The 26,274-nt window shown below is 48.4% G+C and overlaps 1 long non-coding RNA gene and 1 pseudogene across 3 annotated transcripts in view; one reads left to right on the top strand and one right to left on the bottom strand.

Annotated features, from left to right (window-relative positions):
• The first annotated feature begins 462 nt into the window (after positions 1-462).
• Positions 463-26,274, top strand: part of LOC129381734 (uncharacterized) — a 130,012-nt gene continuing 104,200 nt past the window's right edge. Inside the window, exons 1-3 of one of the 3 annotated variants that reach the window (XR_008609855.2) lie at positions 463-782; positions 889-977; positions 15,424-16,110. This is a non-coding gene — a long non-coding RNA (uncharacterized lncRNA). Of the gene's footprint in view, positions 783-888; positions 978-13,789; positions 13,941-15,423; positions 16,111-26,274 lie in introns of those variants that run through there. The other 2 variants (XR_008609854.2, XR_008609856.2) reach the window with 2 other exon arrangements.
• LOC126518444 (U2 spliceosomal RNA) lies at positions 14,167-14,377 on the bottom strand (annotated as a pseudogene).

The following is a 26,274-nucleotide window of genomic DNA, read 5'->3' on the forward strand; positions in this document are numbered from 1 at the left end:
GTCATGTTTTACTTCACGGCCTGTCTTCCTTTCTATTCCTTCTCTCTTTCTTTGGGACAACTGTTCCCACATTACCCACTTTATTAGGAGCTGAAACCAGAGCATCGATATCGTACATGGCCCTTACTTCTTTTATATTTGTGTGACAGAGAACGAATGTCCAACATTACCACTATTTCTTATAGCAAAGTTGTGTATAGCTAGGTTCTGGAAAAAATTGCGTGCGGCTATCAAGACGTGTAGGTCGATAATTTCTTCCGCAATTTCACCGATACCGAAGATAGTTGAATACTAGACTGACCCGCGGCGGTGGTGAAACGGGGTTTAAGCACTTTACAATAAATTCAATCTTAGGCACAAATAGAACCCGTATCAGATGTTAAGCTGACAACAACATATACAGTGCACATGGTGGCACAGCCATGACAATGTCGCCTCACGTACCATTGTTTGTGTAGATTCTGCTTGGGAGCCGCTTCATCCGTCACAGATCCGTGGGACGGGCCGATCACGGGCACTGCTCCGTGCATGCACCGCTGGTCTCAGCTTCCTACATCGAACCTAGCAGTCTTCCCGGCGCAAGCTCTGTTTTGGGAGAGCCGTGGTTGAATCCGCACGCGGACAGCATCTGCTGAGCACCACCTGAGAACACCTTCACGTCACCAGGACGACAGCGACGAACCAGGCTCTTGGGCTTAAAAGAGGCAGCGCCAGCAACGGCCTTCAGTGGACGCGGCGGCAGGGCCATGACACTGTCGCTTCACGTACCATTGTTCATGGAGGTTAGTAAAAAAAAAATCGGTTTTCGTAGTGAGTACCTTTGTCTAGTCGTGCTGCCGTGTCCACGCATTATAGTGAATTGCATTGGCTAATCCTTTTCTTTGGCAGGGAGGTTGTTGTTGCTATCGGATGACACAGAAGAAAGTCTTGGGCCTACTAACGCGGAAATGATTTAGGAGCCTCTTGAAACGCAGAAGGTAAGCTTATGTAAACTTTATGAAATTTAGGAAAAGGAGGCCTCTTCTGAGGCAACCTTATTTCAAATGAATACCAGGTTCTCTACCATGCTAGAAAGACTGAGGGTCCTAGATGCTGTTGATAGCAGGCTTGCCAATGTTGAGGCCTATCTTGATGAAAGATACAGGGAAATAAATGACCTCAGCTGGAAGGTTGATGAACTAGGAAATCGGTCAAGGCGAAATAACTTGATAATAAGAAGAATGAAAGAAAACGGGACAGAAACTGAAGATATATTGATGGAAAAGGTGAATGCTGTGTTTATTCGCATTTCGAAAATTAAAATAACAACAATGGAAAGAATACATCGCCTAGGTAAAAATACTGAATATAGAGACCAACCCATATTATTAAGGGTGGCTGAATTTAGAGATGAATAAAAAATTTTACGTCATTGTTATGTGCTTAAGGCAACGAATGCAAGCGTCAGTGAGGACTATTCCAAAAGAATTGTCGAAATACGGAAATGTCTATGGGCTTGTTCACAGGAGGAAAGTTCAAAGGGAGCCAAGGTTAAGCTTGTACATCACAGGCCGCCATTGGAATATGAACCTGGCAACGTTTAACGCTAGAACGTTATCCAGTGAGGCGAGTCTAGCAATGCTATTGGAGGAATTAGAGGGCAGTACATGGGATATAATAGGGCTCAGTGAAGTTAGGAGGCCAAAAGAAGCATATACAATGCTAAAAGGCGGGCACGTCCTGTGCTACCGGGGTTTAGCGGAGAGACGAGAACTTGGAGTCGGATTCCTGATTAATAAGAATATAGCTGGTAACATACAGGAATTCTACAGCATTAACGAGAAGGGGCAGGTCTTGTTGTGAAACTTAATAAGAGGTACAAAATGAAGGTTGTACAGGTCTACGCCACTACATCCAGTCATGATGACCAGGAAGTCGAAAGCTTCTATGAAGACTTGGAATCGGCGATGGGTAGAGTGAAAACAAAATACCCTATACTGATGGGCGACTTCAATTCCAAGGTAGGCAAGAAGCCGGCTGGGGACAAGGCAGTGGGGGAATATGGCATAGGCACTAGGAATAGCAGGGGAGAGTTATTAGTAGAGTTTGCGGAACAGAATAATATGCGGATAATGAATACCTTCTTCCGCAAGCGGGATAGCCGAAAGTGGACGTGGAGGAGCACGAACGGCGAGACTAGAAATGAAATAGACTTCATACTCTGCGCTAACCCTGGCATCATACCAGATGTGGACGTGCTCAGCAAGGTGCGCTGCAGTGACCATAGGATGGTAAGAACTCGAGTTAACCTAGACCTGAGGAGGGAACGGAAGAAACTTGTGCATAAGAAGCCGATCAATGAGTCAGCGGTAAGGGGGAAAATAGAGGAATTCCAGATCAAGCTACAGAACAGGTATTCGGCTTTAACTCAGGAAGAAAATCTTAGTGTTGAAGCAATGAACGGCAATCTTGTGGGCATCATTAAGGAGTGTGCAACAGAAGTCGGTGGTAACTCCGTTAGACAGGATACCAGTAAGCTATCGCAGGAGACGAAAGATCTGATCAAGAAACGTCAATGTATGAAAGCCTCTAACCCTAAAGCTAGAATAGAACTGGCAGAGCTTTCGAAGTTAATCAACAAGCGTAAGACAGCTGCCATAAGGAAGTATAATATGGATAGAATTGAACATGCTCTCAGGAACGGAGGAAGCCTAAAAGCAGTGAAGAAGAAACTAGGAATTGGCAAGAATCAGATGTATGCGTTAAGAGACAAAGCCGCCAATATCATCACTAATATGGATGAGATAGTTCAAGTGGCTGAGGAGTTCTATAGAGATTTATACAGTACCAATGGCACCCACGACGATAGTGGAAGAGAGAATTGTCTAGAGGACTTTGAAATCCCGCAGGTAACGCCGGAAGGAGTAAAGAAAGCCTTGGGAGCTATGCAAAGGGGGAAGGCAGCTGGGGAAGATCAGGTAACAGCAGATTTGTTAAAAGATGGTGGGCAGACTGTTCTAGAGAAACTGGATATCCTCTATACGCAATGCCTCATGACCTCGAGCGTACCGGAATCTTGGAAGAACGATAAAATAATCCTAATCCATAAGAAAGGGGACGCCAGAGACTTGAAAAATTATAGACCGATCAGCTTACTGTCAGTTGCCTACAAAGTAATTACTAAGGTAATCGTAAAGAGAATCAGGAATACCTTAAATTTCTGTCAACCAAAGGACCAGGCAGGATTCCGCAAAGGCTACTCAACAATAGACGATATTCACACTATATATCAGGTGATAGAGAAATGTGCGGAATATAACCAACCCTTATATATAGTTTTCATTGATTACGAGAAAGCGTTTGATTCTGTCGAAACCTCAGTAGTCATGGTGGCATTACGGAATCAGGGTGTAGACGAGCCGTATGTAAACATACTGAAAGATATCTGTAGCGGCTCCACAGGCACCGTAGTCCTCCATAAAGAAAGCAACAAAATGCCATTAAACAAAGGCGTCAAGCAGGGAGATATGATCTCTCCAATGCTATTCACAGCGTGTTTAGGGGAGGTATTCAGAGACTTGGATTGGGAAGAATTGGGGTAAGAGTTAATGGAGAATACATTAGTAACTTGCGGTTCGCTGATGATATTGTCTTGCTTAGCAACTCAGGGGACCAACTGCAATGCATGCTCACTGACCTGGAGAGGCAAAGCAGAAGGGTGGGTCTAAAAATTAATCTGCGCAAAAATAAAGTAATGTTTAACAGTCTCGGAAGAGAACATCAGTTCACGATATGTAGCGAGGCACTGGAAGTGGCAAGGGAATACATCTAATTAGGGCAGTTAGTGACGGCGGATCCTGATCATGAGACGGAAATAAACAGAAGAATAAGAATGGGTTGGGGTGCGTTTGGCAGGCATTCTCAGATCATGAACAGCAGGTTGCCATTATCCCTCAAAAGAAAAGTGTATAATAGCTGCGTCTTACCAGTACTCACCTACGGGGCAGAAACCTGGAGGCTTATGAAAAGCGTTCTACTTAAATTGAGCACGACGCAACGAGCTATGGAAAGAAGAATGATGGGTGTAACGTTAAGGGATAAGAAAAGAGCAGATTGGGTGAGGGAACAAACACGAGTTAATGACATCTTATTTGCAATCAAGAAAAAGAAATGGGCATGGGCAGGACACGCAATGAGGAGGGAAGATAACCGATGGTCATTAAGGGTTAGGGACTGGATTCCAAGGGAAGGGAAGCGTAGCAGGGGGCGGCAGAAAGTTAGGTGGGCGGATGAGATTAAGAAGTTTGCAGGGACGACATGGCCACAATTAGTACATGACCGGGGTTGTTGGAGACGTATGGGAGAGGCCTTTGCCCTGCAGTGGGCGTAACCAGGCTGATGATGATGATGACAAAATCAACATCAGCGATGTTTTGTATGCATGGAATGACCACATGAAGGAGCGATAGCAGTGTCATGAGCTCCCACAGAATGACTCTACATGAATTTTAGAAAGCGAAAGCTTTAAGATATGAAATCTGGATGCAGGAAGCATGCCAAATAAGGTCGAGGATATCAAGGCAATGATTCTGGAACATGAACCGGACATTATAATGATTACTGAGGCATGGCTTCATAAGGATATTGTCACGTGATGATGACGTTGAAGAACACAGTAGCAATACTGTGAAAGACAAAACTAACTTTTATTGGGCGAACCTCTCCCCACAAAAACAGGCTACACTTATAGCACAACAATAGCGGCGAACACGGTCGGCGATCGTCGAAAATATGATGAGTGGGTCAAACGCGTCGGCTTTTATACCTCACTCGTCGAATGTTCCAGAGTAATCACTGGGACCCGGGTGTCTTCCACAAAATTCTACATTATCCGCGTCACGCACAAATGCAATCATTTTTCACAAGGTTCTGTCACAGACAGCGGATGGAACCATCGATAACATTCCAGAAACTTTCGATACATGTAGGCGCGTCCTGCGCTGTGCGATAACATTTGTTAGGTGGTGAAACGTGTCGCCCGATAAAGACAAGTACACGTGTCAATATATTATAGGGCGAAGTAACACATAATTCTTCTGTAATGGTAAAGAGAGGCAGGTGGTGGTGCTGCGTTATTGATTCGGGATAACATCGATTTTACTATACTCCATCTTCCAGTTCGCATTGAGGCTGTGAGGGTTAAAGCAATTTTAATTAACCACGATGTCCGTATTGGTGGTATATATAGGCTACCAAATTCACTAGTCCAAGTACTTTTAAATCTGACGCTTTATGAACTGCAATATGCAAGATGGTGATAATATTGTACTTTTAAGGGACTTCAACCTACCTGGAATAAACTGCAATGATTACTCTCCCAGAGAAAGAGAAATTCCAAGTTGTAAACAACTACTAGAACTTGCTTTTTGCTTTCTTTTAATCCAGGTGGTGAGCGACTAAACAAGAATCAGTGCACATACTTCGTGTATGCTCGACCTTGTCTTTGTGTCTAATCACATGATGTCTTTTCTACTTGACTGTGAAACGAGTGATGGCATATCATGCCATAAGCTAGTAGTGCGGTCTGCGTCTTTCCCCGAGCACCGTGCGCCTTCCCCTCAAGAAGGTCGTTTTGAACCATGGTGGCGCTGATGATGTCGGGATACTAGAATTGTTAGATTACTTTTATCGAAGACTCCGTGAACTTTATTCGCCTAACCAGAACCCAGATTATCTCTGGGAGTACTATTTTAATCTGGTCATGTCTTGGATACAACGATATTGATACATGCATATTGTGTGTTTCTTGTGGCCGATGCACGTGGGCGCCCCGATGAAGACGACGAACGCTCTCTGGCTCTCGAGCTGTGGGCTGAACTGGCTAGCGCTGCATTATCCTTTGTAAATACCCTTTGTAAATAGTCTCCAGTGCTTATTCTTTCGTTCGCGTAAGATTTTGGTGGAGCGTGACGTTCCCCGTTCTCGCCACGGAGCTCCGCAGCGGCCGCACCATCCTGCTTCCCGCCATGGCTCCCGGTGACGACACCTCGTCTGCTTCTACTCCTGCGACCCCACGAACCACGTACGTTACGGTTACCAACCTCCACGATCCTGGCCTATTCTACGGCCAAGATAATGACCACGTTCAGGACTGGCTCAACATGTATGAGCGTGTTAGCCAAAACAACCACTGGGACCGTACCATTATGCTAGCGATCGGCCTATTCTACTTGGATTGAACTCCTCATGTCTGGTTCCGGACACGCGAGGTCGAGATCTCTAGCTTGGATGCTTTCAAGGAGAAGCTCAGCGACCTTATTGGAAATCCGGCAGTTGGCTGCTAGAAAAGAGCTTGCTAGCCGAGTTCAACCTTCTGCTGAATCATATGTCTCGTACATACAAGACGTGCTCGCTCTTTGCCGAAAAGTCGACGACAAAGTGGCCGAGGTTGACAAAGTAGGCCACGTACTCAAAGGGATCGCGGACAAAGCGTTAAACTTGTTGGTCTTCAACAATCTGTCCACCATTGACGTCATTGTCAAGGAATGCCGCCGCTTTGAGCTCGCAAAAAGCCGCCGCGTCATTCCACAGTTCTCCCTGCTCCCTAACACGCCGGCGACGTCGTCTTGCGTCGACCTTACCGCTTCATCCCCCTTAAATGAGCCCGTCACCCGTATTGTTCGCCGTGAGCTCGAGGCCACAAGTCCTGCGCCGTTACATCTACGCCCACTTGACCCCATCCTTGACCAACCAACCCCAGTGATCTCTCTCATTCAGGCAGCTCTGAGGCAAGAATTTGCCAACCTCGGTTTTCCAGCTGCCGGCTCCGTCTCCCGACCTGACGCCTCACCGGTGCCGACAGCTACGCCTCACAGCGATCGGTATTGCCTATTCCCCACCCAGATACCGCAACCCTACCGATTGGAGAACTCTGGACGACAAGCCCATTTGCTTCCGTTGCCTCCGCATTGGGCACGTCGCGTCGCCACGGCCGCACCTCCCGGAAGTCGCCGTATTCGAACTTCTTTTCCCAGTCGCCTCGCCCATATGCGGACCCGCGCCGTTACTCGCCTCACCGTATGATTCCTACCTCAGGCGGATCCGACGATAACAGTCATACTGCTCGCTCGCCGTCATCTCAGCGCCGTCGGTCCCCGTCGCCGCAGCCACGCCGCTATTCGTCGCCGACCAATTATGGACCATCCCGGACGGAAAACTAGGCCATGCAGCTATCAGGGGTAGTGCTGCATTATCTTCGTAGTGTCGAAATCCTCCATTGACGCTCCCAAAGAACCAGAACTTGATGTTCACGTCGACGGTGTCCCTTTGACGGCATTAATAGATACTGGAGCCCAGGTGTCCATAATGAGTTGTAACCTCCGTCGTAGACTGAGGAAGGTTCTTACGCCTCCAACTTCTCGATCCGTACGCATGGCCGATTGACGTCACCGGAATGTGTACGTCACTGTGGACGTCACGGGAATGTGTACTTCCCGTAATAGAATCGCCGGCTGCCGCGTTCCTGTTCTTTGTACAGCGCTGACGAATTGGCCCCATGACCTAATCCTCGGACTCGACTTTCTTACGGTGCATTCCGCTTTGATCGACTGTTCTGCCGACATCGTTTGTCTCGAACTTCCTCTACTCGCGCATATTCATGCCGAACTGCCGAACAACTTTAGTACGACCGCCTTCGTGCGCCTGCTGCCTAAAGCCTTGGCTTTCGTCGACTTTCTATCACCTTTTCATGAGTCCGATGGTGATTACGTCGCCACGCCTGTTCCTGATGTTCTTTTAAAGCACAATATCATTGTGCCCCATTCCGCCGTCAGCGTCGCCGATAACCGGACATGCCTCCCCGGCGTCAATTTTGTCCTGACAAAGGAAGTTCTACCCCAAGGCATATCGGTTGCAACGCTGCGTGACATAGGAGATGACCACGTCACGACGTTTTCAGTTGACGTCTGGTTAGGTTTTTCACCATGTTCACAGGATGCTATTTTGCCCTGACGCACCACCCGCCGTGGTTGCTCAGTGGCTATGGTGTTGGGCTGCTGAGTACGAGGTCGCGGGATCGAATCCCGGCCAAGGCGGCCGCATTTCGATGGGGGCGAAATGCGAAAACACCCGTGTACTTAGATTTAGGTGCACGTTAAAGAACCCCAGGCGGTCGAAATTTCCGGAGTCCTCCACTACGGCGTGCCTCATAATCAGAAAGTGGTTTTGGCACGTAAAACCCCATAATTTAATTTTTTTTTTGCCCTGACGCACCACTTCATCCCATGATTGCTGCGGACCTATTGCCTGAACAAGCAGTAACTCTGTGGCACATTTTGGTTTCCTACCACGGCATCTTCGACCTCAACAATCGTCAATTGGGCCAGACTTCAATTGTTACGCATCACATAAATACTGGTAATGCCAGTCCTCCTACTCATCGTTGGCCATATCGAGTTTCTGCTTCAGAGTGTAAGGTTATTCAAAATGAAGTGAACAAGATGCTTGCCAAAGGTATCATTAAACCTTCGTCGAGCGCTTGGGCGTCGCCCGTCGTACTTGTTAAAGAGAAAGATGGCACATGGCGTTTCTGCGTAGATTATCATCATCTAAACCGCATTATCAAGAAAGACGTCTACGCCTTGTCTCGCATTGACGACGCCTTCGATTCTTTCCACGGTGCAAAGTACTTGTCATCAATAGACCTTCAGTCTGGTTATTGGCGAATTTCTGTCGATGAAAAGGACCAAGAGAAGACCGCGTTCGTCACTCCTAATGGTCTATATCAATTCAAAGATATGCCATTCGGTATATGCAACAACCCAGCAACGTTCGAACGTATGATGGACTTCAAGGGCTCAAATGGTCAACGTGCCTCACTACCTAGACGACGTTCTTGTATTTTCACCTACTTTTGAGACACACCTTGAGCGCTTATCAGCTGTTCTTCAAGTCTTCCGCGAGGCTGGGCTGCAACTAAATTCATCGAAGTGTCACTTCGGTCATCGGCAGATTACAGTTCTGGGTCACCGCATCGACGCTTCCGGTATTCAACCAGACCAGGGGAAAATTCGTGCTGTCAAGTCTTTTCCTGTACCTCAGTCTGTCAAAGACGTCCGAAGTTTTGTGGGACTCTGCTGCTACTTCCGACGCTTCGTTAAAAACATCGCAGCGATTGCCCGACCGCTTACTGGTCTTCTGAAGAAGGACGTGCCGTTCACGTGAGGTCCCGTTTAAACTGCCACGTTTGCCCAGCTCACCAACATTCTCACCACGCTACCTATACTGGCCCACTTTGACCCGTCCTCTACTACAGAGGTACGTACCGATGCCAAGTGGTCACGATATCGGAGCCGTCTGAGCCCAGCGCCAACATGGTCAAGATCGTGTTATCACCTAAGCTAGCCTCCTCCTCACAGCAGCAGAACACAACTATTCGATTGCAGATCGTCAATAGCTGGCTCTCCTCTGGGCGTTTTTCAAACTCCGCCTGTACTTGTATGGCACGCACTTCTCTGTAATCACGGACCACCACGCGCTCTGTTGGCTTTCTTCACTCAAGGATCCTACCGGTCGGCTTGGTCGCTGGGCTCTGTGGCTGAAATAATATTCCTATGCAGTAGTTTTCAAGTCGGGCCGATAACATCAAGACGCAGACAGTTTATCCCGCTATACAGTGGACGAACCAGCCGCCGACCCTGACCCCGATGCCAACGATTGTGTTTTCTCAGTTTCTCAGCTGCTACATGTTGCCGACGAGCAACGCCGTGATGCCGCCTTGTGCACCATCATTGATTAGTTGGAATCTTCGTCTTGTGATTCGTCCCTTCACCTGTTTGCTGACCAGGATGATGTATAATATCGCCAAAGTGTACGCCCCTACGGTCCTGCCCTGCTCCCCATCATTCCTAAGTACCTCCGGTCAGCTGTTCCAAAAGAACTTAATGATTTACCAACGGCAGGTGACCTTGGCGCCTCCCGCACCTACGACCGGATTTGCCGAAGCTTCTTTTGGCCAGACATTGCCCGCTCCATCCTCAAATACGTTGCGGCGTTTGAGAACTGCCAGCGCCGAAAAACACCATCGACGCTCCCTACCGGGTGCCTTCAAGCGCTCGACATTCCTTCGGAGCCATGCTTTCGCGTTGGCTTGGACCTACTTGGCCATTTCCCTCTATCCACATCTGGCAACAAGTGGGTCGCTGTGGCGACAGATTACGGCACGCTCTACGCCATCACCAAGCACTTCCGACAAGCTGCGCCACAGATGTCGCCAATCTTGTGTAACGCGGCGTGATTCTGTAGCATGGCGCTCCGCACCAATTTCTCACTTTTTGATCAAATTTAACGGAGAAGACACCTGTACTGTGTGTGGTAAATCTGTAGAAACAGTATAACACCACATACTAAAATGTGATGGTATCCATCCCGATGTAGGTCCGGGCAGTCACGCTTGTTGAGGCCTTGGGTTTAGACATAACAATAGTGATGTAAATAAATACGCGGCGGAAATGAGCAAAAAGCGACTGGAAGATTGGTGGCTCAAACCAGAGGTGACATCAGGTTAAAAGTGTAGAAAGAAGTTTTTAAAGAAAATGGCGAATTTAATAACTTACAACACAGCGAAACAAAAATAAAAAGCTGAGCATGGTGGCAACTGCCATCACCCCTTTTCAAAAGGGACGATCCATCCATCCATCCATCCATCCATCCATCCATCCATCCATCCATCCATCACTGACCGTGGTCGGACATTTCTTTCTAAAGTCATCGCCGACATCCTGCAGTCGTGCTCAACCAAGCACAAGCTGACCACGTCTTACCATCCACGGACTAATGGTCTCACGGAGCGTCTGAATCGTACCCTAACAGACATGCTTGCAAAGTATGTGTCGTCCGACCATACTGATTGGGACCTCGCCCTACGCTACGTCACTTTTGCGTATAGTTCTTCGAGTCACGACACTGCCAGTTATTCACCGTTCTTTCTGTTGTTCGACCGAGAATCTACATTGCCACTGCACGCATCCCTCCCTTCCGCCGCAGCAGAGACCAGCGAGTATGCACTTGACGCCATCACCAGGCCAGCCCAAGCACGCGAAATTGCCCGCGCTAGCCTGCTGACCTAGCAAGAGAAGCCGCGGCGTTTGTACGATCGCCAACAGAGACATCCACTTTTCGCCTGGATCCCTGGAACTCCTGTGGTCCCCGACTCATTCCGTTGGCCTGTCAGAAAAACTCCTGTCTCGGTACACAGGCCCATATCGAGTGCTGTGTGTCGTGACTCCAGTTACGTGCGAAATCGCCCCAGTCAGCACCAGTGCCTCATCTGGCCCGAATTCCACTGACGAGGTGCATGTCGCACGCCTCAAGCCATATTACTCTTCTGTTATCATCCATATTTAGAAGCACCGGGAGGGTGCTTCCACCACCGGGGATAATGATACATGCATATTGCGTGTTTCTTGTAGCCGATGCACGCGGGCACCTCGACGAAGACGACGAACGCTCTCTCACTCTCGTACTGTCGGCTGAACTGGCTAGCGTTGCATTATCCTTTGTAAATACACTTTGTAAATATTCTCCAGTTCTTATTGCTTCGTTCGCGTAACAATATATACCTAAGCGCATTAAGAAAACTAGTAATAGAAGTCTCTGGACAATTACAGAAATGATACACATAAAAAGGCAACTAAAACGGAAATATAGGAACTGTAAGGATAATCCTAACACTCAGCTTCGATCCAACATTACACATCTCGGGAATGAACTCAAGCAACTAGTGAAAGCATCGAAACAAATGTTCTTTGGCATCACAATCCGGAGATTTCTAACCGGAGCAGCTGACAAATTTCACAGATATATAAACCCATCGTCGAATACTCGCTCAACGGCAAGTCAACGGCACAGTCCTGCTGGTGAGAGTTTCAACGCATACTTTGCTTCTGTGTTCACAGAAGATAATGGTATTATGCCAAGCGTTGAGTCTCGATCTGTGAGGCTACCTCTTACTGACGTCTAAATTTCCGAACAAAGTGTGCTAAACCTCTTGCTAAGTTTGAACCTAAAGAAAAGCCCCGGACCCGATGGCATCCCGAATTAGTTTCGGAGCCGGTATGCCGAATGGAATTCAAAATATCTTGCTTCATAGTCGTTCTTTCGCCATGGTTTGGAGGCAAGCTAAAGTGATTCCTATCCTGAAAAGCGGCAATCCAGACAATTACCAAATTATCGCCCTGTCTCGATTACTAATACTTGCTCAAAGCTGCTTGAACATATTATCTTGAAACATGCTATAAGTTATATCATGGGCACAATTAATTATCCGATCGCGAAGATACCTTTCGGCAAGGCTTGTCTACTACACCTCAGCTTATCGAATTAGTGCACCATCTTTCGGAAACCACTAACTTTCGCCGACAGACAGATATGATTTTCATGAATTTCTGAAAGGCATTCGATAAGGTGTCTCACCGAAAATTGCTACAAAAATTGAGTTAATCTTTAACAGTGCTATCATTACAAATTGGCTCTCATCTTACTTACATTCTCGCGAGCAATATGTTGACATTAGTGAGAGGAAATCGCGGGTTTTATCTGTCCTATCAGGCGTACCCCAAGGTAGTGTTCTTGGCCCCTTTTAGTTTCTTTGATTTATAAAGGACCTCCCGAATAGTGTAGCCGTTTCATCAGGCTATTTGCAGATGACTGCGTTATATACAATAAAGTAGAAACAGTAGCTGACCAGAAAAAGTTAAATGGAAACTTGCAGAAGATAAGGAAATGGTATAATGAATGGCAAATGGAGCTAAATCCACTAAAAACCGCAGTTATGACAATCTCTCGAAGGAAAACTCCTTTAAACTGCTCTTACTGTATTGATAATTATGAACTTAGAAGAGTTCAGGAGCTTAAATGCCTAGGCTTGATTTTCTGGAACTATCTTCGCTAGAACGATCACATAGCATATGTGTGTTCTAAGGTCAGCTAATCGCTCTGGTGTCTCGGGCGTAATTTGCCATTTGGGACACAAGAAACAAAATGTTTAGCGCAAAAACACGAATTAGGCAAATAACTGAATATGCAAAGGTTATGCAAATCTGCAAATCTAGCTTCTAGCAGTCAGATTTGTATTCAATACAGACCGGCAGTCCGACTTCCCTTCTCAGCTGTGCGTACTTGCAGCACTACTTAAATTACAGGATAGGACTAAATACGAAAGGTTGAAATATCTATATCTTATTATTCCATCATCCTATTCATATAAAATATGCAGACTATTTTAAAATTCTACGCAACGAGACCTCTAGGTACCGCCATTCAATGTTTATTTGTACTCATGCCGTTCGTACTGACTATATTAAGTGTAGCTTCTTCCCAAGAGCCATCAGCGAATGGAATTCTCTGTCTGAAGAAGCCGTCTCGTCTTTATCAGCTGATTCATTTATAAAACACATAGCTATTATACTGATTTGTCACTGCTAATAGTTTTTGTACCTATATGTGCCTTGATGCATTTCTTTGCTAACAATTTGCTTATTTGTTATTTGTGCCATTAATTTGTCCCTTCACTTGTTAGATTTGAATGCAAAATATCTGATGTCATTGTTTTCCAGAATGCTAACTATTACACATTTCTATTCGCCTCCTGTAATAGCCCTGTGTAAGGGCTGACCGTATTTGTAAATAAAGTAAATAAAATATATACTACACATTGGTCCGCGTAGGTCATGTCTACGTTGTCACCATCCTCTCTTTGCCGACGTACGAAACACTTGCGTTTAATAGATTATTAGATTTTTTTTTTCAAAAGAATTCTGGTGCTCCTATGGCCTGACATCAATGCATCGGCATGTCTAGCCTATGTACGTACGGCCGCAAGACAACGGGATCTGGTAGACAACAGCAATCTTACAGGGGGACGAACCTATTTTCATGTATTATATACGGCCTGTCTTCTTTCCAATTCCTTCTCTCGTTCTTTGGGACAGCTGCTCCTACATTACCCACTTCATTAGGAGCTCAAAACAGAACATTGATATCGTACTTGGTCCTCACTTTTTTTAAATCTGTGTGAGAGAGAACGAACGTGCAGCATTACCGCAATTTTTTGCAGTGAAGCTGGATATAGTTAGGTTCTGGGAAAAATTGCGTGCGTCTATCGAGCTGTGTAGACCGAGAATTTCTCCTCATACGTGGGCCGATCCCGAAGACAGTTCAATACTAGGTCGACCTATGGCGGATGTGGAGCGGCGGGCTTTAAGCACATCGCCAACTTGCATTAAGTTTAATTAAGTGCATAAGTTCAATATCTTATGCCGAAGTAGAGCCCGTATCAGACGTTAAGCTGACAAGAACAGATACTACACATTGACCTGCGTCGGCCTTGTCTATGAGCCATATAACGTAAAACTATTCGAGTATGTTTTTATTCAAATCTCCTGGCGTTAAATTTGCGTAACCGTCGGGGCAAGCATCGGGCTGTCACCCGCAGGGTTGTCTGAACAAACCAATCAAATGCTCCCCTTGTTCATAGGAGGACAATTTTTTTTTTTTTTTGCTAGAAAAACGAATAAGATTGCCGGCACTGAGCGGCTTGTCTTATCTAATTGGCTCACAAGTGGCGAGGAGCATGCTCAAGTGGACAGGGATTCGTTGGGGCCGAGCCTCTGCATTGAATATCGATAACCAGATGAAGAGGGTGGTGCCGGCGTCTGCGATTGGTCCGCTTTCTCTTACTTAGCTTGCAGTGGCTCGTCGACAATTGCGGCGGCATGCAACGGAAGCTTAAGAATGAAGCCAAGAAGAATTGGCAGAACGAAGTCGTAAACGCACCGAAAGTTCCGGAAAACGTTGCACGGCCACACAAAAAAAGTTTTATTACACGCAAATAAACCCATGCTCTCCGGCAGGGCCGAGTAGCCAGTGCCCGAGCGATCGGCGGAGTCCAGCTTTTATTCTATTCGGAACGGGGCAGCCTGCGCCTATTTAGTAAAAAATTCAGTTTTGTTCGGCATATTAATCCATCTTTAAAGCGTATGCGTCACTTTGACGCGTAAGTTTTTGCGGTTTTGTGATGTCGCGTGATGGCAGGTGAAGTGGGTACAGTCCGAAAACTTTTGACCAATAGCCGAGAGCTAATGACAAAAGGTGTCGAATCATAAGTAACTATTATTGCTTTGTTCGGTCAAATTATGCATAATCAGTGTGTACACGTCATATCTGATGGGGAGCTATTGCATTTTCGTGGCGTCGCGTGACAGACAAGGGAAGTGGGGGTGGTCCAAAAAAGTTTTTGACCAATCGCGGTGGGCTGGTTGCAGAATTGGAATAGAAAAGTTTGGAATTGTTTTACGTGATAGCGCCCTATGTTCGCACCGCCCCCTCTTTGTCGGCGTTCCAAGCGCTTGCGTATCTCATTTCCTTCCTTTCCGCTCTCCCGCAAAGGTTGTCCCTTAAGCCTGCTGCCCGCCAGGACCGCGAAGCGGAAGAAAATCTGAACGGTTCATGTGGCCCCGATCCCACAAACTTGGAACGTTCCACCGGAGCAACGGCCAGGTTTCAGAGGGAGCTTGTAAGGAACACATCGTGTGTGCCCTGTGTTGTGTGAGCGCTTGTGGTTTTCGAGTGACCTCGGATCCATTACTGCACTGCAGGACGTGGACCAACGCACGATCGCCTTGGCTACGGTTAAGGAATGTGTGCCCTCGCAGTACGGTGAGGTGCGTGTCGGTTCTGCGTGCCGAGATTCGTTAGTAAAAGGTGTCGTGCCGCGTTTTGCAACAATGTAGTACTACAGCGTGCCAATAGGCTGTTCCAGGGTTCCCCGAAAGGACCTCAGCCCGCTCCTGATATTGAAATCTGAGCGAAGAAGAAAGACAGCGTGGAAACCGGCTGCTCCAGGATTGCACGAAAAGACCTCAGCGCGCGCCTAATCTTGCAGGCTAAGCGAAGAAGAAAGACAGTGTGCATGCAAACTGGCTGTTCCAGGATTCCACGAAAGGACCTCAGCCCGCGCCTCACCTTGCTGTGGCTGAGCGAATAAGAAAGACAGCGTGCAAAGCGGCTTTTCGAGGATTGCACGTAAGGAGCTCCGTCCGCGCCTCACTTTGCGGGCTGAGCGAAGAACGAAGACAGCGTGTGAACCGGCTGTTCCAGGATTGCACGAAAGGACCTCAGCGCGCGCCTCATCTTGCAGGCTAAGCGAAGAAGAAAGACAGCGTGCAAACCGGCTGTTCCAGGACTCCACGAAAGGACGTCAGCCCGCGCCTGACGTTGCTGTGGCTGAGCGAATAAGAAATACAGCGCGCCAAGCGGCTGTTCCAGGGTTCCCCGAAAGGACCTCAGACCGCGCCTAACATTGAAATCTGAGCGAAGAAGAAAGACACCATGCCAATCGGCTGTTCCAGGATTCCATGAAAGAACCTCAGCGCGCGCCTCACTTTGCAGGCTGAGCGAAGAAGAAAGACAGCGTGCAAACTGGCTGTTCCAGGATTGGACGAAAGGACCTCAGCGCGCGCCTAATCTTGCAGGCTAAGCGAAGAAGAAAGAAAGTGTGCATGCAAACTGGCTGTTCCAGGATTTCACGAAAGGACCTCAGCGCGCGCCTCATTTTGCAGGCTAAGCGAAGAAGAAAGATGTGTGCATGCAAATTGGCTGTATAGGATTCCACGAGAGGACCTCAGCGCGCGCCTCATCTTGCAGGCTAAACGAAGAAGAAAGACAGCGTGAAAACCAGCTGTTCCTGGATTCCACGAAAGGACCTCAGCGCGCGCCTCACTTTGCAGGCTGAGCGAAGAAGAAAGACGGTGTGCATACAAACTGGCTGTTCCAGGATTCCACGAAAGGACCTCAGCGCGCGCCTCACTTTGCATGCTGAGCGAAGAAGAAAGACGGTGTGCATACAAACTGGCTGTTCCAGGATTCCACGAAAGGACCTCAGCGCACGCCTCACTTTGCATGCTGAGCGAAGAAGAAAGACGGTGTGCATACAAACTGGCTGTTCCAGGATTCCACGAAAGGACCTCAGCCCGCGCCTCACCTTGCAGGCTGACCTAAGAAGAAAGACATCGTACAAATCAGTTTCTTCGAATCGAAGTTACTGCGGGTTATGGATAGCATGGGCGTGGTATCGCAGCAGAGTCGACGATGGTGATCTGATGCTGGACAGTCTTCGTATTCGATTTTCGAATCACCTAGCGAAACGAGGGGATTAAAAGTAGACTTTTCGAGCGTGACGACAGAGGGTCCTGATAAGAACCGAAACGTTAACTTGCTCCTGAATTGAGTGGGCTTCCGCATTGGAGCCGTGTAAGTAATACAAATAAACCATTTTCCTAGATTTTCTACAACTTGACGTCAGAGTCGATGGGCTTGGGGGATTCGAGGCCCTGAACGCCACCCGAGCCGCAACAAGTAACACGCTAGGAAGGATTTTGGCTTTTAAGAATCTCCGCTTGCGGCAGTTGGATGAAAGAGAATAATCACGCCCCATGGAAACATTGCGCTGCTACCACTAGTTTGGCGAGGTTAAAATTGCATAACCACTTTTGCTGTATTACAAAAATCACTGTACTTACCAGCGCAGCAACCTTTCAGTGGCACTTTACCCTTACGGAGATTTTACAAAAGCTGTATATGGCTAGAATCCCGGGATTCTTTCGCGTCCATCGACAAAAAACTATCATCATCAATGGCTCATACAACCGTAAGCACTATGCACTCTTACCTCCGTAAGCAAGCAAACAATGCAAAGGCTCCGCGTTGATTTGTGTTATACATTCGGGATATACATTCGTGTTTTCCGTTCCCGATATATTGACGCAAATAATTTGAGACCGAAATCACCGCAACTACTGGCCATTGCCGTCAGTGCCTTTGTCGAGGGAGGGCATTATTGGACAGCCGGCATGATGAGCGCTAACGGAGCCACTCTGGAAGATGACGACGTTGACCACGAACGCGCGAGCAGTGGCACGAGCGCGTTTGCGACGTTACGCCGAGAGGCACGAACGAGCCAGCTGTGTGTAAAAGCCTGTTTCGGTTTTGAATCGTTACGTCAGGGCGCTCTCAGCGCTAAACGCTGTAAATATACCTGTTTCGTTTCGCCTCGCTAGAATAATATCATTCTTTGTCTGGTCCCCGAGTCGAGCCGTCCGGCTCTTCCTTTGCCGCGGTTCGCGCCAGGCCGTTAGGCCTCACGCCGTAGGCCCCGCGTCCGGCCGCCCCGTTGAAGATACTACAAACTGGCGAAGAGTTAAACCGTTCTTCGGCTTACTACTTGCCTCTGCCGTTCTATTCTTGCTTCTGACATGCAAGACGCCGCAACTACGCCTGCTTCTCCGTCAACATCAACTCCCTCACCTTTGTTCTCGGTGCCCAGAATGGCGTTCGTACCCCCCGTGCCGCCTTTCCTTGCGGTCCCCGGTACTCTTTCGGTACCGTGGCTCATGTGGAAACGTTCATTTTGCACGTTGCTCCGGGTGACCGGTTGCGAGGCACCAGAAAATGAGAGGAAGAAAGCCATTTTAATCAGTAACTTAGGCTTTGAGGGGCAGCGTCTCTACTACGGCCTCGAGTCGCAAACGGACCTCACATCTACAACGTTCTAAGACATTCTTCGCATCTTCGACTAGCATTACGAAGAAAGCACCAATCTCCTGATGCATCCTATTGTCTTCAGGGACAGAAAGCAACAATACGGGGAAACTTTCTGGATTTTATCATCGCCTTACAGTAAAGGCTAGCGCCTGCATCTGCGTTCGGCGTATGGCACGACTCCCTTCGCGACCAAATCTAGCAAGGTGTCGCAGCACCAAGAATACGAGAAAGGTTACTCTACGAAGGATCGTCGCGCACGCTCATGAAAGCCGACGAAATCGGATCGAGCGTAGAACAAGTTCACAAGGAACTTGAAGTTTTCAACAACTCGTCTGTCCATCGCGTCTCGATGCAACGCCAAGATGGCGTCGCCAGTCATCACCTTCCTCACGCGGGTGCGCAAGATGGCGGTCCCCACCACCCTTCTCAATTGGCCCTGCGGGTTCAAGATGGCGCTCAACGGCATGGCGGAATAGCGTTCCTGTATATGCTCCCGCAGGGAGCAGAGTTGCGCATAACTTTTCCGGCGCCGCTCGCACCGCTATTGGCCGAGCGCGAAAAATGACGTCAAATGATCCGCGCTGATGCGAAGCCAACTTTACGGGCGCATCGCCGACTCATGCGAACTCGTCGTTTCCGTCAGTACCATCGCCATTGCAATCAGTGGACCGTCGATCGTGCGTTCGGAGGAGCAGCTAGAAGCTCTTGCATCTTGAATCTTTTTCTACTTGCAGATTTGCTGCTACTAAATAGTAATAGTAAATAAAAGTAAGCTTTGCTTAAAATGTGCGCATGTCAACATTTGAAATGCGCTTAAATCTGTGTCTGCACCGCATGTATCGAAAACGTGCAGCTGTTGTGAACGATGGTTAGTGATAAATGGCGCTCTGTTAACGCTCACTGACATAACTGCAGGCACGATAGCTCTCTTGACGACGGTCATTAATCGGCTGGTTTCGGCAGCCAAAATGCGCTAAGTGTCCACCTTACGTGTGTGAAGTTTTAAACACTCTTTAAAACATTTCTTGCTTTCTGACCATGATAAGACAACTTCATATGCATGCTGAAAATCATTGCACCGATTTTTGTGGCAACGTACTGCGCGTTTGCGAGCGAACTTTGGAGCTGTTCGAGCCACGGGAATACTTTATTTTGGGGTATCGAAGGCGGTCCTACCCCTTATTTTTACGTTCGTGTGTGTGTTTGTATATGCGTGTTTACATAGATACATAGAAAGTTTCGGTTAGTTGGAAGCCCACCCACTCCGGCTGCACGAATGACTCGTTCGAGCGTAGCCTGTATTAAGAAGTGCCCTTTGCTAAGCGCCTGCGAACAATCGGCGCTTGTAGCTCGCGACAACTAGAGAAAAAGGCGGAACACCGCGCGGCATTTGGCTCCTGCGCGCGCGAGGAGTGGCTTTGCTGCAGAGCTGGATCACGGCGGCGGACCTATGCGCAACTCTGCTCCCTGCTGGAGCATATACAGGAACACTATGGCGGAAACTCGCGACCTGAGGAGGCCGGCCAACATGACACCCGGCCCGAACTCCGCGAAGCCAGTCGAGACATCGCAGTCCGTTGCTGCTGATGTGGTTCACCCCAGCACATCGCATCCGACCCAGGCTGTCGGCCAAGCACGCTACCTGCCATGTGCCCGGAAAATCGGGACATTACGCGTCAGTTTGCCGAGCGAGGAACTGAACGCATTGAGAGGCCCCTGCCCGAACGCAGCTTGTTTCTTTTACTACCGATACTAAATCGGCCACTACAGTCCCGTCTGCGCTTAGAATTCAAGCACCGAATTTCCGTCCAGCAATAATTTACGCCGAAGTCCTCATTGTGACTACTACACTCAAGTTGCTCGGGGATACAGGAGCTACGGTGTCGCTGATGAACAGCTCACTGTACGAAGAACATTTCAAGGTTTTCCCTTATCTCCTTCGAGTCTTCGGCTGAAGAATTCATTCCAGCCAGAAATTTTGCGTCCAGGACATTTCGCCGGTCTCGTCAAGTAACGCAGAAAGGCTGCAGTAGTGACATTTCTCGTCACGAACCAAGGCACTTCTCTTCTGCGCTGAGACGCAATTCGAGCTTTGGGCATTGGCATTCAAGTGTCTCCGGTCACATGTCAACAAGGGTCAGGAGCTCCAGCTGACCCAAGCGTTCAGCTTTCGTCTCTTTCGCGCAACGCTCCAACAGAGTTCGCCCATCTGTTCTCAGGACAATTGGGACTTGTAAAGCGCTTCATCCACAACGTTCGCCTTCGAGCTTCAGTGCAACCAGTCTCAGCGAAAGTGCCTCCTCTACCTCCGGTTCCCCGTGAGCAAGTCTCCACCGAACTGCAATGGCTGGAATGAGCTGATATCATCGAACGAGGCTCAGCGTCCGAGTGGATTTCTTCGCTCGTCGTGGTTCGGAAGAAAGACAATTTCATTTGACTTTGCGTCGAGCTTACAGAACCCAAGAAGGCTGTGGTCATCGATGCCTTTCCTCTACCTAGGGCTGACAAACGGTTGCATCGACTCGCTGATGCTACTAGCTTCAGTAAGTTGGACTTACAGTGCGCTTATCATCAGGTTTTATTGTCAGAGAAAAGCCGCGAGCTTACTGCATTCATCAATCATGACGGTCACTTTCGCTTTAAGAGTGTGTGTTTCGGATTGGCATCGGCGTCTTCCGCTTTTCAGCAGATATCTGTTTTAAAAGACTGTCCAGGTACGTTGTGCTGCCTAAGTAATGTTTTTATTTGGAGCCGCACAGAAGCTGAGCATCATAAAAATGTGCAAACTGTGCTTTCTAGAACCTCAGCTGCTCGCATAGAGCTAAATGCGAAGTCTGTATATAGTGTCCCAGAGCTCACCTTTCTTGGACATAGGTTCAGTGCAAACGGCATTTCGCCTCTGGAAAACAAAGTCAAGTCAATAGTTGATGCACCACAGCCAACTGACAAAAAGTCGCTGCATTCATTTCCCGGTCTCACGCGATACTACGCTAAACTGATCCCACAGTGCGCTGAATTGGCAGAGCCTCTTAGAAAAGATCTAAAGCAAGGACAATCTTTTGTCTGGGATCAGGATACTTAATACAACTTCCAACCTATAAAGGAAATGGTTGAATGGAATTAGGCCCTACGCCAAAATGTTAAACGTACGTGGACCGTCGTGGCGCAACAAAATGCCCGCAATTTTGTCCAGACCTTGTCCGACTACGTAAATTCAAAAAGTCTGGTCCCGAATACTCAGGTCCATTCAAGATTTACTGTAGGACAAGTCGCAATACTTTCAAGCTTGAAAATGGCAAACCTCGAAATGCGTCCAAATTTGTGAAATGCCCTGTGAGACATGATTTTCTTGAAAAATTAGTTGAAAGGAGCCATTCCAGTTACTATCCATCCCTTCATGATGGTTTCTCACCTTTTCTTCTATTTCCTACTGGTATGGGGATAACTTATATCTCCTTTAGCGTAAGCATGCAATACGCACATCATCATTACGGTACTGACCACCATGCGAATTCGTCTTTTTATGCGAAAAAGGCTCTTGCATATTACTTAGGTCCTGCACTATCTTGCAGTGTAAACGTGCCTTATACGCACAATCATCAATCCACTGCAGCCGCAGAGCTGTCTTGAGTCAAGCTCAGAGCTAATGAGCCACCCTTCAGTGTTCTTCAAGGGGCACACGGATGTGTGCATTCTCTGTTTCTTGTACTCAGTGAACTCTTATCATGCATGATCTGCATGTGCAAGTATGCATCTCATCGTTGTCCTTCCACGACGGGTACTCATCAGAGGTGTGATAGGAGTTTGGACTATTTGAATGTCGCGGCCGAATGCGCGTGACTGCTGTGCGGCGGCGACGGACGAAGATGAAGAGAAGAGCCGGTGTCTGGGCGGAGACGGCAGCCATGCGAACTGCCTGAGCTGGCCTTCCGAGCGAGCCGAGCAGTCATCTACCCAAGGCCGCTGTTCCTGGGTGTGCTGGCAGAACAGGCCGGGCTGTCCTTGGGCTTCCACCGGCCTGCTCCACTGCTGGGCGAGCATCCGACGCCGGTATGTTCCGGTGCAGCTAAGCCTTCCGAACGGTCTATCCTGTGGCCGGCAGACGTCCCGACCCAGCTGTCGCGCGAGTGGCTCGTCGTGTGCCGGGCATCCGCCCCGGCCTCCAGCGCCTGCGCCACTCGCTGCTCCGGATTCATCTTTGCGCCTCTTCGTGCCGTGAGTGTGTGATACCGACGCGCTATCGGATGCCTTCCTACATTGACGCTGAGCGTGACTATACCTAAGCGACAGACACTCATGAAGAAAACTGTGTGTGTGTTATCGTGTACGTTATCCTAGTCCCGTCCCCGTGTTATTAAAGCCTCTCTTTGTTCATTGTGCCATCCCTGTGTGTTTGAGGCCTGGGCCCACATCTTCCTTATCACAGAGGAGGAGGAGGAAGTAAATTTCATTGCTCTAGAAAGAGTAATTCAGCGGTAGGGTCGGATGTCTTCATTTTCTATTGGTTGATGACGATCTCCGGCCTGCATGGTTGGCGCCCCTATTCCAGGGCACCACTGAGCGTGGCTGCTCGTCGGGCATGATCCACCAGCCTCCGTTCGAGGCTATGGTCGCCGCTGGAGAGCACGCTCCCCCACTGCTCCGCACTCGGATGTTCTATTTTGTGGAATGCCTTATTCGTATTGCACACCCATGTGATGTGATAAAGTGTGGATATTGCGCCACACCACGGGCATGTGACCCTGTATTGAATTGGGAACATTTTGCATGTTATATGTAAATTTGGGAAAGTTCCTATCTGCGGCTTTCGCCAGTAAACTGCCTGTTGTTGAGTGAGCGTATTGTGAGGCGGGGGATATCTGATCCTCGTCCCTCTATGGTAATTTAGTACGTCAGAGTACGTTGGGATCACTGTCATGAGGTCCTCAGGATCTCTGTTTAGGTCCGCTCGGTTTGTATGCTCGCGAGCGATCTTATCGACCCTTTGGGCGCCCTCAATCTCAGTGTGCCCCGGTACCCAAAAGATGGTGTGTCTAATGTGTTTATTCTGTTGGCCAGCGCGGAGGAAGATTTGGAGCGCTTTTTGACCAATTCTGCCGTTAATGTAGTTTTGGCATGCTTCCTTGGAGTCTGTTAGAATTATAAGGGATCTATTTGTGCGGTAGCCCTCCACAGCTGCTAGAGCAACAGCTATTTTCTCTCCCTCGGTTGCCGTACAATCCCGTGCCGACGCGCAAGCGATTTCCCTATAGTCCGAGTCTATTATTGCCGCGACGACTCTTTGTTCTGTTTCCCTTCGTTCTCGAGGATATACCGCGGCGTCCGTGTATACCGTGTTCGCCTTGGTTGCTAGGTATCTTCTACATATTTTGCCCTAGCGTTCCGCCTGGCTGTGTGTGAATTCGGGTCCATGTTTCTTGGCAGGGACCCTACCTTGATGCTACTGCGATACTCATCGGGTAGGTTTGCCGTTATTTGTTCTTCCCTTTCAATTTCTTTGTGCCCCAGTTTTTTTAGGAGCTTTCTGCCCGTGGTAGTCTGCTGGAGTGTGAGTAGCTGCGACCCTAATTGTGCTTCTTCGAGCTCCTCGAACGTGTTGTGGAGTCCGAGGGCCAGCAGCTTCTCTGTCGAGGTGTTGGCCAGCAGGTGAAGCGCTGTTTTGAATGTTTTCCTTATGGTGGCGTCGGCCTGGTCCCGTTCGCCTTCGTTTGTGTTGTAATATGGGAGGGCGTACGTAACCGTACCGCATCTTCCTCCTTCGTGCCGCTTCTTTATTGCGAGACGCGGGTGATCATACGTGCCACCTGTGCCGTCGCTTGCTTGAGTAGGTTTATGATGTGTGTGCAGCGTTGATTGCTCTGTACCCACCTTCCCCGAATCCTGACGGCTTCTTTTTCTGGTATCTTTTGTCCTCCTAGGGTGGCGCTGATTTATTCTTCCGAGTGTTTTCCTCTTCTGACTCGCAGGAGCTCTGACATCTCCGTCGAGCAGGCGAGGCCTCTTTCCCTAACACATTCTTCCACGCATGTTGCTGCGGCTTGTAGTCGTTCTTCTTTTTGGCTGAGCGAGCCTTGGTTAGTCCAGACGGTGATATCGTTGGCATAAATAGTGTGATGTATGCCGTCGATCTCTTCCAGCTTCCGGGCTATCCCAATCATTGCAATGTTGAAAAGGATCGGTGAGATCACGGATCCCTGCGGTGTTCCTTTGTTAGGCGTGTGGAACTTGTCTGTCCGCAGGTCTCCTAACCCCACCGTGGCTGTTCTGTTTGATAGGAACGCTGTCACGTAGCCGTGGATTCTTCGTCCGCTTTTGAGATCGTCCAGGCCCTTGAGGATGGCCGCGTGGCTGACGTTGTCGAATGCTTCTTTGACATCGAGTGCCATTATTATGTTTTCTCCGTTGTAGGGGATGTTGCTTAGAACCCCCTCTTTAATTTGTAGTAGGACGTCTGTTGATAATTTGGTGCGAAAGCCGAACATACTGTGGAGATACAGATCTTCATCTTCCATGTATTGTTGTAGCCTCCTTGCCACGATTCGCTCGTACAACTTGCCAAGGCACGAAGTGAGTGATATCGGTCGTAGGTTTTCTACTAGTAGCTTTTTCCCTGGCTTGGGGATCATAACTACGTCCGCATGTTTCCATTCCTCTGGCAGTGTCCCCGCTCCCCAATGTGTGTTGAGGAAGTTCGTCAGCAGTGTGACTGCCTCATCACTTAGGTTGCGGATTAGTGCGTTCCTAATCTTTTCCGCACCTGCTGCTGTGTTCCTGGTCGATGCCTTAACTGCTGCGAAAACTTCCTTCCTGGTGATGGGTCTGTCTAGGCCGGGGTTTTCTTCGCCTCGGTATCTCTCCGTGTACGCTTCGAGTTTATTTTGCCCGTAGCACTTTACACGGACTTTTTCCAGTAGCTCTTCTTCTGTCCCTTCAAATTGGTGTACTAGTCTTTGGATGGCTTCGTTACTTTCTGACTTGGTCTTGGTTACCTCCTTGGTAACCTCTGCTATCTTCTTCTTTAGCTTCTTATTTAGTCGTTGTTTCTTCCACCTTTTTGTTAGTCCACGCATTGCCTCCCATAGCCTGAGGAGTCGCGAGTCCACCTCCGGTGTTTGCTCTGACCTTTCGACCTCCTGGGCGTATTGTTGTATTTCCTTAAGTTGTTTGCACCGTTCCTCTATGTAGGTTATCGCCCCCTCCATGTGCTTGCATTCTTTGCGAAAAGCGTTCCAGTCCGTTATTTTGGCTGTTCCTATCTTGCGCTTGATGTTCTCTGCTGACACTTGCGTTCTTATAACGTAATGGTCGCTACCCAGGTTCTCCAGCAGGTTCTCCTACGTGGCTTGCCTAGCTCCCCTGACGTATGTCAGGTCTGGGCATGTGTCGGGACTAACGCTGTTGCCTAGGCGTGTTGGTTGGTTTGCGTCCGTTAAGAGGGTGCAGCTTGTGATTTCTGCTGCGTCACTAACTTGCGTTCCCTTCGTAGTCTCTTTTTCATATCCCCAGCTCTGCCCCCTGGCATTAAATCGCCCATTGTAAGCAGGGTGTTGGATTTCGCTAGCTTGCTGGCTCCTATGAAAAGTTCCTGAATATCCCCGTCATTTTGTCGCGGTGGACTGTATAAGTTTATGATAAAAGTGCTTTTTTGTTTTCCCTTTTTCTTTGGAATTATCTCTGTCACGATGTGTTCTATCCGCG

This window comes from Dermacentor andersoni, chromosome 11, assembly GCF_023375885.2.
Source record: "Dermacentor andersoni chromosome 11, qqDerAnde1_hic_scaffold, whole genome shotgun sequence".
Taxonomy (NCBI): Eukaryota; Metazoa; Arthropoda; class Arachnida; order Ixodida; family Ixodidae; genus Dermacentor; species Dermacentor andersoni.